The sequence below is a fragment of the Phasianus colchicus genome, chromosome Z (genome assembly GCF_987193195.1).
Source record: "Phasianus colchicus chromosome Z, bPhaCol1.hap1.1, whole genome shotgun sequence".
In the NCBI taxonomy this organism is placed as follows: Eukaryota; Metazoa; Chordata; class Aves; order Galliformes; family Phasianidae; genus Phasianus; species Phasianus colchicus.
The window spans coordinates 30,445,705-30,456,034 of record NC_143476.1 but is presented as its reverse complement, the minus strand read 5'-3'; the positions used below and the strand labels follow the sequence as shown (position 1 = coordinate 30,456,034).

The window sequence follows — 10,330 nt, the reverse complement described above, 5'->3', positions numbered from 1 at the left end:
TGTCACCTCTGAGTGCAAACACCAAGAAAATCATAAACAGAGCATCCTTAAGTGAATTAAGGCTGCAGTGTAGTAAGTGGAAATCAGACCAAAAAAAAAAAAAAAAAAAAAAGAAAAGAGAAAAGAGAAAAAAGAAAAAAAATCGAATCCTAGGAGGTTTTTTGAACTCAGTATATGAGTAAGGCTAAGTGAGTTTAAACTGTAGATGTAATTTCAAACTATTGTGAATTTCAATATACTCAGAATGTATGAAATTGAAGCTAGAAAATGGGAAGAGATTTTTAGAGAAAAGAAGCGAATGTGCTGTATCTTCTTCCCATACCAGGCTATCTTGTCAGTGTCCTGGTGAGCACCTCAGGCCTTGGCTGCTCAGTGAGACCCAGGTGGATGTACCTTGGTATGTGTATGGATACACTCCCTGTGTGTCACAAAGTAGAGAACTTCCTGCTTGTGACCCTAGGAGAGATGAGGGCTAAGCCTCCATTTGCTTGGACACTATATTTGTTTTTGGAAAAGGACCTGCTGTCCTAAACTAAACTGCAAGTTTAGGCCATGCAGACACTTTAGGAAACAGTAAAAATGTCTGTCTGGAAAGCAGTTCAGTCTCCAGACTTCCCTACTCCTACTGAAAGAGTCTGTACAATCCTCTAATGGTTAGGAACTGTCTTCTGATTACAAGCATACAGTTGCTCATTACAGCTTATATGCATTTGTTCTTGTGCCAACGCTGTACTTTACTATGAGTTGTTCTTTACTATGCATGTATTTATAGGCTACAGTCACATCCTCCCTCTGCCCTGTGTTATAAAGTAGAAGGAGCCGGGCCCATTTTGTTCCTCTCCAAGACGCTGCTCTGGGTTTCCCTGCCTGCTCCAGCAGACTGTTCTTGTGCACATGCCAGATTGATGAAGCCTCATACCTGAGTGTCTGTGCACAATAGCCCAAATATCATTTCATCGATATTTTGCATGACAGAGAGAATACTTTTCTGTTTCTACAGAAATACATCACTTGAGCTTTTTTTTTTTTTTTTTTTTTTTTTTTTCATGGCCACAGTATTGCTAACTCATATTCACGTTGTGCGCAATTAGTATAGGAAAGTCTTTCTCCAGCTGTATTGTTTCCAACTGATGAACTCCAGCTGATAGTAGGAATTCCTGTTATTAGCTCCCAAGATCACGCTGTTGCACTTTGTGCTATTAAATTTCATCACTCTTCAAGGTCATCCAATGTTTTCTCTTCAGTGATGCATTGCAAAAGTGCCAGTTTGCTGTGGTACTTGCTGTTGTAATATGCAAGACTTAGTGGCTTTGTTTGTTTTTGTTTTGTTTTGGTTTTTTTCCCCACAATGGGTTAAAAGCTGAGTGTCTCGCCCACACCAACTGCTTATCTCACAGCTGGTAATATTCTGCCTCAGTCCACACTCCAGAAGCAGAATACTTCTGGGAACTGTACTACATTGTTTTCCCCAAGGAAACTCTTTTCATTTGCAGTTTATGGTTGTATGAGAACAAAAGGCATCAGAGTGAAAGAGTGGCTAGCAAATGGAGGGCAGTCATATTCAGATGTGAAGCTGTCCTGGGCATTTTCCTAAGCCTTCTCTCACTCTATATGGATGTCAGTGTCATGCAATCCAGAAGTTGTTGGCTTCTGTCCAACACAGCTTTCTGACATGGAAGATGTTAAACTGAAGTCAGATTGAAAGGGGAGGGGGACCAGAATGCTCCAGTCACAAAGAACACAAGGATCAGAGACAGAACTAGCAGCAGCAGTACCAAGCTCCTTTATGTAGTCACATATTTGCCGCCAAAGATTGGTTCAGATCAAGATCCATGGACTGAGATGACAGCTCCAGATGCTTCTCCAGATTGTATTAGCTCTGGACAGAAGCTGGAGAAAGAGCTGTGTATGAAAGTAGGTGAAACTTTAGGCTTTTTCTCAAGATCTTACAATGGTGGTGAGTTGAGGTTGACTACCTTGAGCCTCTGTTAGGTAGCCTGACATACATTCAACCTTTCTTTTTTTTTTCTTTTTTTTCTTTTTTTTTTCAGAATCACCGTCAGATTGTATTATCAGCATCTGCAAGTCCTGATTTGTGGATAACAATCACAACAGCAGTTTTCCTTTTATATCATGGGTATGTGCTTTACCACTTTAATCCACTTTAATGCTATTCTTTGGGCCTATTTAACTGAAACAGCATTCCTTATTATGAATGTGGATTTATATTCATAACTTATTATTATTATTGTTGTTGTTGTTGTATGTATGGTGAGGGAAAGAAGAGAGTTTCAACAAATTTTCCAAAAATGTATAATTTATCCTTAAACAAAATTAGCTCCAGTGAAACTTTGTTGATGTCTTTCCAAGTTCCCAGTATAATTATTTGTGCATTTGATTTCATACTTTCATGTTACAAGCACTCCATTTCTAAATGCCTTTACATGGATCCCATTTGGAGAAAGCCACATGATCCCAGAAAGGCATTTTGCAGTCTCTACTACTCTCTATCTTATTGTACTTGCTCCTATTGAAATATTATCTGCTGTTCAGGAGCTATCTCCTGGCTTCTGCAATAGTTTGCCATTAAACAGCGTAGATTATGTCATAAATAACCCTCCAATATGTGCAATAATTAACTTTTAAGACTACCATTAAATCCTTTTAAAGTGGATTGATTAGATTTCAATTTTGTACATAGCTTCAGATTTTCATCTAAACTGAAGTGTTTCTTTAGGCTATGCTGCAGCTGTGCTTGCTTTCTAGCACTGACAGTCATTCAAATCCATCTTGTGCTATTGTAACCTGCTGTTAGCCCATTAGTTGCAATCTGTGGGAGGAGAAGGAGACAAATTGTGTCACTATTTCTTATCAAGGGACCACACAGTTGTTTGCCACTTTGACTCTGTGATGGATGGTTATCTTGAGATGTGACAGGTGTGAGACTGGAAATTTAGAAGGAAATAATGCAGGAGCCCAGTAGCATTTTGTTATTGACACTTGTAAGATAACAACACAGGGTTAATCAATCTCTTGTGTTGTTCTTAACCCCCTATTCTTTTTGTCTTCAAGACACAGTTTTTCTCATCAGCTGACATGACAGGAAAAAAGGTTCAAGCAGATAGTGGGCATTCTTCCTTTAACATACACTGTAGGTACTCGGTGAGATCCCTTGAAAAACACATCTTTGTTTCTTCTGAAAATTTCTTAAGATTCCTTTAAAGTGGGTCAGGGACTTGATAAAGTACAGCTTAAAACTGGAAGCCTCCACAAGGAGAAACGTTCTTTGAAATGTCTTTTTCCAACTTCTTTCTTATAAGCAGTCTTTTACTGTTATGATTTCACAAATTAACATAGCTCGTTTCTTATTATTTATTTCACAATTAGAAACAAAAGTAACTGTGAAGAACCAGAATTGTTATCATGAACATTAAACGATTGTGTTTACCTAATCTCTGTTCAAAACAAAAAGTTCAAAGAAACACTGGTCCAGGACAATCAGGCTGTTATTTTAGATAACATTTCAGTACTTTCAGAAAATTGATTGCTGGTGCAAAAATTCTCAGGGTCCTAAAAATGTTAAAGATGGCATTTAGTATATTTAGGAAGAACTGGAAGAATGAAAGGAGTTTATATGTAAATTAAGTTTCATACTGAACAAAAATTTACAGTGAAAGTCAGAAAATTATAAAGCTATTCACAGAAACATGAATGAATGTCATAGCCCTATTGTACAAACCTGAAAAAATGGTATTGGGTGAAAGACTTCACAGTGAAAACAGGCAGGACAAAAGATGAAGGGGATATTACCATCATTGCCATTTCGCTAAATGTAGTAAAATTATGCATACAGTGGAGAATTTCTTGAGGTCTCCAGTAGGCTTATAGTAAAGAAGGGATATAAAGTCCAGACTCCAAGATCCAAAAAAATGCTTGCAATTTGTCTTAGTTTCAGCTATGTTTGTTTGCTCCATTTCTTTATCCCGCATTACTGTCTTATATAAAACAGGTCTTTAAGGCACAGACTCCTGCTGAGTGTAAGGGGAGTGGTTGCAGTACAGGACTGCCTGCTCATACTCTGCATGTTACACTGACAGTGTTAACATGCTGTCATGTATTTGGTCAGAGAAATAAATAGCACACTGTGTGCAAAAAAGTGAAACTAGGAAGAGGCAATCATTTGCTGTACTAAGTCTGAAGGACAAGTGCACTGCTCACAGATGGTTTGAAACCATCATCACTGTAAGCAATGTCTGTGCCTGTAGAAGCCTCAGGACCCATTCTGAAAGGCTCTGGGAAACCTGATGGAGCTGTACAGCAGTCAGAATGCCACTCTTCAGCTTCTTCACTGTGACATAACAGTATGTGGAGCCGGTATAAAGACACATTCATTCTCTGATTTGCATTTCCAAAGTCTAGCTGCAAGGAGCAGGCACTGAATACATTTGAATCCCTTTCTTTTTCCTCTTCTACAAAAATTTGCATTGTTTTGGTCACATGCCTTCTGAATGGTCACACATTTGCAGATCAGTTATCATGCACACTACATCAACATCTTCTCTCTAACAGACATTTGCATGATCTCCTTTCATCTTCACTGTGAGAAACGTTAAGGATGGAGAGTGATATGCCTCTAAGGTTCTGAAACATCTCTATCAAGTTTCCACATTAGCCTGCTTTCACCACTTCTTTTCCATTGCCGTCTGAGTTTATGTATCTGCCAATGAAATCTCAGAAAGGTCTCATTAGATTTGAAGCTTCTGTCAGATGGAGCTGGGGAAAAATTTGTTGTGTGAGTTTCATACGTGAGATCTGGGGAACTTGTTTCTGTCTCTCCAAATTGCATCCAGTATCCACGAGGCAAATAGTAATTAATCAAGTCAGTGATATACAAAATCAAAAATCCCAATGAAAAAAAGTAACCAGTGACTCCTCACACTATATTTGCCTGTGGCAGCAGCAATTGACCACCCAGTTCAGCAGGATATGTATAAGTTACATCTGTTCTTGTGTCGCTGTGGCTTTCCTGAGCAGAAAGGTACTTTGTGTGCTTTATAGCTGCCACATGGCTGACATTGTTATTCCATAACCCTATGCCCTGTTCTTTCGCTCCATGCCCCTAAACCTTGGCTCTTGCATGCTTTTCTGCCTTCCACCTTAACTCTGCAACAGCTGAACTACACAAATGCTCAGCAGCAACTGGGATTCTTCAGGAAAGGCAGTATTAACATACTTCTGATGTGAAGGAGACATGCAGGTTTCTAATTGTTTGAGCTCTCCAGAGCAGACTGGAATCAATCTTTTACAAAGAATTGCCTTGAGTCTCTTAAATAGATTATATTTTTGAGGGAAACATTTAAGAAGATTCTCCTGCCACCAAGGCTGATGACCTGGTTTTACGTCCAGCCTAGCTGCAGACTTTCTATGAAATGATGAAACATGACAGCTGATCTTCCTGAAAATATTTGAAAACCACTGAAATCCAGCTTCTTTTTCAGACAGGTTTGGAAAAAAAAGAATTCCATAGATTGTGTCATCTTTGAAAACAGAGCAAAAAACTGCATCAGAAATTACCAAGCTGCAGTATATATATATTAATTATTGTATCTGAGATATTTCCAAGTGGTACCCAGCAACAATTCCAAGTTATTTCTGTGCCATGCAGTGACATGCCACTAGCATTCACAACTCATAGCACACAGATAAGAGCCTGTGAACCCAAGCATCATGTGCATCTCCTTTGTGCGAAGAGAATTAAATACCTACACAGCATTGAAAACCACCACTTTACTGTCTTTTAAAATATGAATCATTTTATATCCCTATTGTTTATATTGTTGTTATAATCTAAGATTCTGGTAAAAGGGAGTGTTTGATACTATGATGTTTTCAGTAGATATTATGTCGGGTCTTGATTTTGACTTGGTCTCGATGGCTACTGTAATACAAATAAATAATAATAATAGCCTAAGGATATCAAACAGAGGAGCACAGAATGCCCTTTATACTTAGCAAAAGATGATGTCAATTGATCTAAATTTCAGAAAGCAGCAGAAGAGAAGTGTAACTTGTTATTGTTAAAAGGTAGAAAACTGTTAGCCTTTGATTTATTTGTATCACTGTTTAGCGCACTGTTAAGTACAAAAAAAAAAAAAAAAAAAAAAAAAGAACATAATAGACCAGTGTACTTGCTAATATTCTTTAGAAAGAGCTAATAAGGAACAAAAAGAAATGGCATAAGCGGATTTTATCTAATACAATTCTTTGCTCAGTCTCAAGCGATGCTCTATGTAATGCATTCTTTTCTCCCTGGTTAATCAGAACAGGGTTCAGATGAAATCAAATAATTTGCAGATGAATTGCTAATATGTCCTGTCAGGCATGCCCTTCTAACAGCATGTCTTTCTAGCCTGTTGAAATACTTACATCATATGGAGAGACCTGAAAAGTTTGAACATTTTGGTTCACTGCCAAGAAAAATTATTTATCAATGGCACATACTGTGCTGATATATACCACAAGAACAGATTTTTAAATAAGAACGAACATTAGGACAAGACCTTTTTCCTTCCTCTAGCGAATTAAAACAGACTGAAATGCCGTGCTCTCTTCTCCAGAACCTCCAGGAAGAAGTCTCAAATCTATCTTAGTTACTAATGTAGTTCTATTGAATGTAGTATCAAGGTACTTATAAGATTCAAGGGCATTAATCTTACATGTCTCCTGAGAAGTGGGGCTGTGCTGTTCTCACATTTTCTGGAGGTAGAGTTGGTGTGCCAAAAGTCTGTGTGTGTGGTATGTTGTCGTCTTTGGAAGGAAGGATGTGTCTTCATGCCTGGAAGGGCAGGTCCCTGCCTCTCTAGACTGACACTGAATCCTGTGACATGTGACTACACCATCCCATGTCGTGATCCTTACTGCATTGCCCAAAACAGTGGAGAAGATAACCAAATGAGAGGCTATATTATGTCATAGACTTTCTCCATAAAATGTAGCTCCATATCTATAATAAAAATGGAACCAGCCCCTAATTGTCCCATCACATTTATAACAATCATCTATTCTTTAAAGTAATTTCCGGAGTAAACATTTGATTTTCAAGGGTGAATTTTTTGCTCCATTACTCCTGCACAGAACAGCATTTTACGGAAAAGCCTTTGTTGCCTTTGGTAGTCAAGCTAAAGCCATCAAAGAAGCTCAGGGAAAGGGAGCTCAAATTTGCTATTAGAATTTCAGGCAGATCTTGCTTGGGCTGTAAAGGATTGCTGTCATTACACATAAATGTGCTCCAAAGGTCAGCCAGATCAAAAGCTCTGCTCAGCACACAATTAATATATTGTTTAATATCGGGGGGGAAGAAAAAAAAAAGGAAAAAAGAAATACAATTAAAAATTGGAATAAAGAAAAAGCAAGTGACTGCAATATAACCTACAAGTTCCACCCAGGAGGGCTGGGATAATTTTCTATGATAGGATTAATTTATAGTTCTCTTGCTTTTGGGGGTTTAAGTCTTCTACTTTAATATTTCTTTAGTGCATTATCTGCATTTGCATTTATCATTGGTTTCTACAATAGACTTTCACAGGACTTGACATTTTGAAGTCATAACTTAGGGCTTGGTCCTACTGCCTTTGAAGTCAACAAGAAGATTGTCACTAAGTTCAATGAGAAGTTGAATCTGGACTCACTATAATCACTGTGGACTCATTATAATCTCATGGCTGGTAACAACCGTTTAGAAGTGCAGTATAAAAGCTGCAGTACAGGCAGGATGAGTTCAGTGTGAAGCAGAATCCCTTCAAGTTTAATGTAAGTTTAGCAATTTAAACAGATTTCAGAATTAACTACTTCCTTTGTACATTAACATCTGACATCTCTTTCCAAAATTCACTGAAGGGGAAAAAGCTTCTGTGCGTGTACTACGTGCTGCCTGAAGCCTTTAATATGCTTTGTTTCTTTAATTCCAACTTCAGGAAAGTAACAATTTTTTTTTTTTTTCCTGCAAAATGGTTACTTTCCCAGAACTTTGCTAAAATGGCTGCTGTCAGGACTAGTTTCAGGGGCACAGCAGCTGAGAAAGCCAACCTTTTCCCATTACAATTCACAGTTGTATGCAAACAGCAGTGGTGTTTTCTAGTCATGTGAACACTCAAGTTGTTGTCATGAGCAAATTGAGGGCAGATCCCTTCAAAGCGGATTGCGGCTTACCATAGTTTAGCAAGAGAGTCTTCTGAGATACGGCATGATTATAAACTGGAGAGTAAAATTTCCTGTTAGGGCTGAAAATCCCCCAGGCTCAGTAGTCTGGATCAGATGTGCACTACTACTGCAACCACGTTCCTTTTGTATGCCCCAAGTATGCTTGCAGTTATCAGTGCCAAGAGGTCTTACAGCTGAATGAGGAAAAAAGCTTGAGCAGGTAAAGGAGGTGGTCTCATACATATCTAGGAGACTAATAAACCCTTTGCACATTTGCTCACAGAAGAGTATGATACTGGTTTGAAACTATGTGTTCTCTGTTGTGTGTGCTGTTCAGGATTCGTCCTTTCATGGATTATTCTAAAACCCTCACAAAATCCGCACTAATTCCAGTTCCACAATTTCTTTGCAGTGATGGACATTTCCTAGAAGAACATGAATCCTTTGGACCTCACATGAAGGACTACTATGAATATCAGTAGGGTTACTTTTTTTGCTGGTGAGGAAGAAGGCTATGGGAAGTAATGCCTAAATGGGGTAACCCTTAATTTCTTACATTGTTTCGCTCCGGGAACTAAACACAAAAAATTTCAGAACCCATACTTACTGACACACATCCACACAGAGAAAGACAGAGTAATCCTCCAGATCACGCAGTAGTAATCTAGCTTAATGCAGTTTTGGAGGGTAGGTTAAGCCAGTGAACCATTTCTGCTTTACTGAAGTGGTTTACGTGAGGCGCACAGCCCCGGGAGAGAATGGTTTCCTTATAATGTAGCAGGCTGTCCATTACTTTGTATACTGACTGAAACGATCAATTGACTTGTTTATGACATGCTTAATGTTTGGGGAATCTGAACTTCAGATTCACTTCAAATCCTTTTAATTACAGTATATTCCTTGAAAACAGATGCTTTTAATATTCAACTTGAGTGTTTTATAAGCTATGCAAATATTTTGTTTGCGGTGTTTTCCTGGTACTCACAGCCAAAACATGCTAGTCAATTTTTCTGAGGATTATTTTATCTCTTATGGAATAAGAGATGAAATTCTCTTTTCAAATGTTACTTTTTCATTCATAGTCTTTACATTTGTGCTTAGTATTAATCTGTACTTTGTATCATATTTTCATTAGTTTTCACTACTAAAGGAATGAAGGTATAATATATCTGTGACAAACTGATGTGTGTTTGAAAATGCATAATTATATTTTGTGTCCTTTTGACTAACTGAAAGAATGGAGTTGTTTGGCAGTGTTATATGATAAAGGTATTTTTGTCCTTACACAAGAAGGTTAGCTGTGGAAAGGCTGGAAGTCCTAGCTGGCGTAACGTTATTCTACTCATGTATTACATTCTGAAAAAGCAAATCCATTACAGTATGGAGGAAGATGTAAGCTTAAGGAAACCAGTTAAGGAGGAAAGACTGAATTGCAAATATGGGTACACCTATAGATATCTGCACTTTGACCATGAATCATTTTTTCTCTATTACATTCCCAGAGATAAGCTCTAAAAGCTAAGCTAATCATTATGATAATAATGGCAGAGTAACAAGGATTGGCAAAAAGGGGTCACTGAGAGGTTGGTATTTCCAGGCTCCAAGATGAGATTTTTCTTATCCCTCCCCACAAGAGGAATCCACCCTCTATTCTACAAAACCCAATATCTAATACTGATAGATGTTAGACACACAAATACTTATCACTACATCCAGTCCCCACCCCTGCAGCCTCAGTCCCATCCTATCTCCTTGCTGCTGCTTCTGCAAGTTACTCCTTTCTGATGTTTCAGAGAGGAAGCATGGTTTCAGCAAAAAGAGAAAATAAACCTAAAAACACCCCCTGTGTGAAAAAAGAGTATTGTATGCAGTCCTACTCAGGTTGCTCTGAAAGTAATGTCTCCTATTTATTTCCGCAGAAACTATAACAGATACAAAGAGCGTAGTAACACCATTTGATAGAGCTAATTCTCAGCTACAAAACAAATGCTACTGTTTTTCACCACCATTACCAGTTTTCATTGGTGATTAACAAGAACCTACATATTGAGCTCCTAAAAGTCTGCACCAGGGAGGTGGTGCACTGTTTCACAGCTGCTGTGATGGCATCAATGCTAGGAAAATGTTGCCC

General features: G+C 38.2%; 1 long non-coding RNA gene across 1 annotated transcript; it reads left to right on the top strand.

Moving 5' to 3' along the window:
- Nucleotides 1–1,531: 1,531 nt before the first annotated feature.
- On the top strand, nucleotides 1,532–9,288 carry LOC149912774 (uncharacterized). Its single transcript, XR_016462203.1, has 3 exons — nucleotides 1,532–1,914; nucleotides 2,052–2,137; nucleotides 8,612–9,288. It is a non-coding gene; the product is annotated as an uncharacterized LOC149912774 (long non-coding RNA).
- Nucleotides 9,289–10,330: the final 1,042 nt, after the last annotated feature.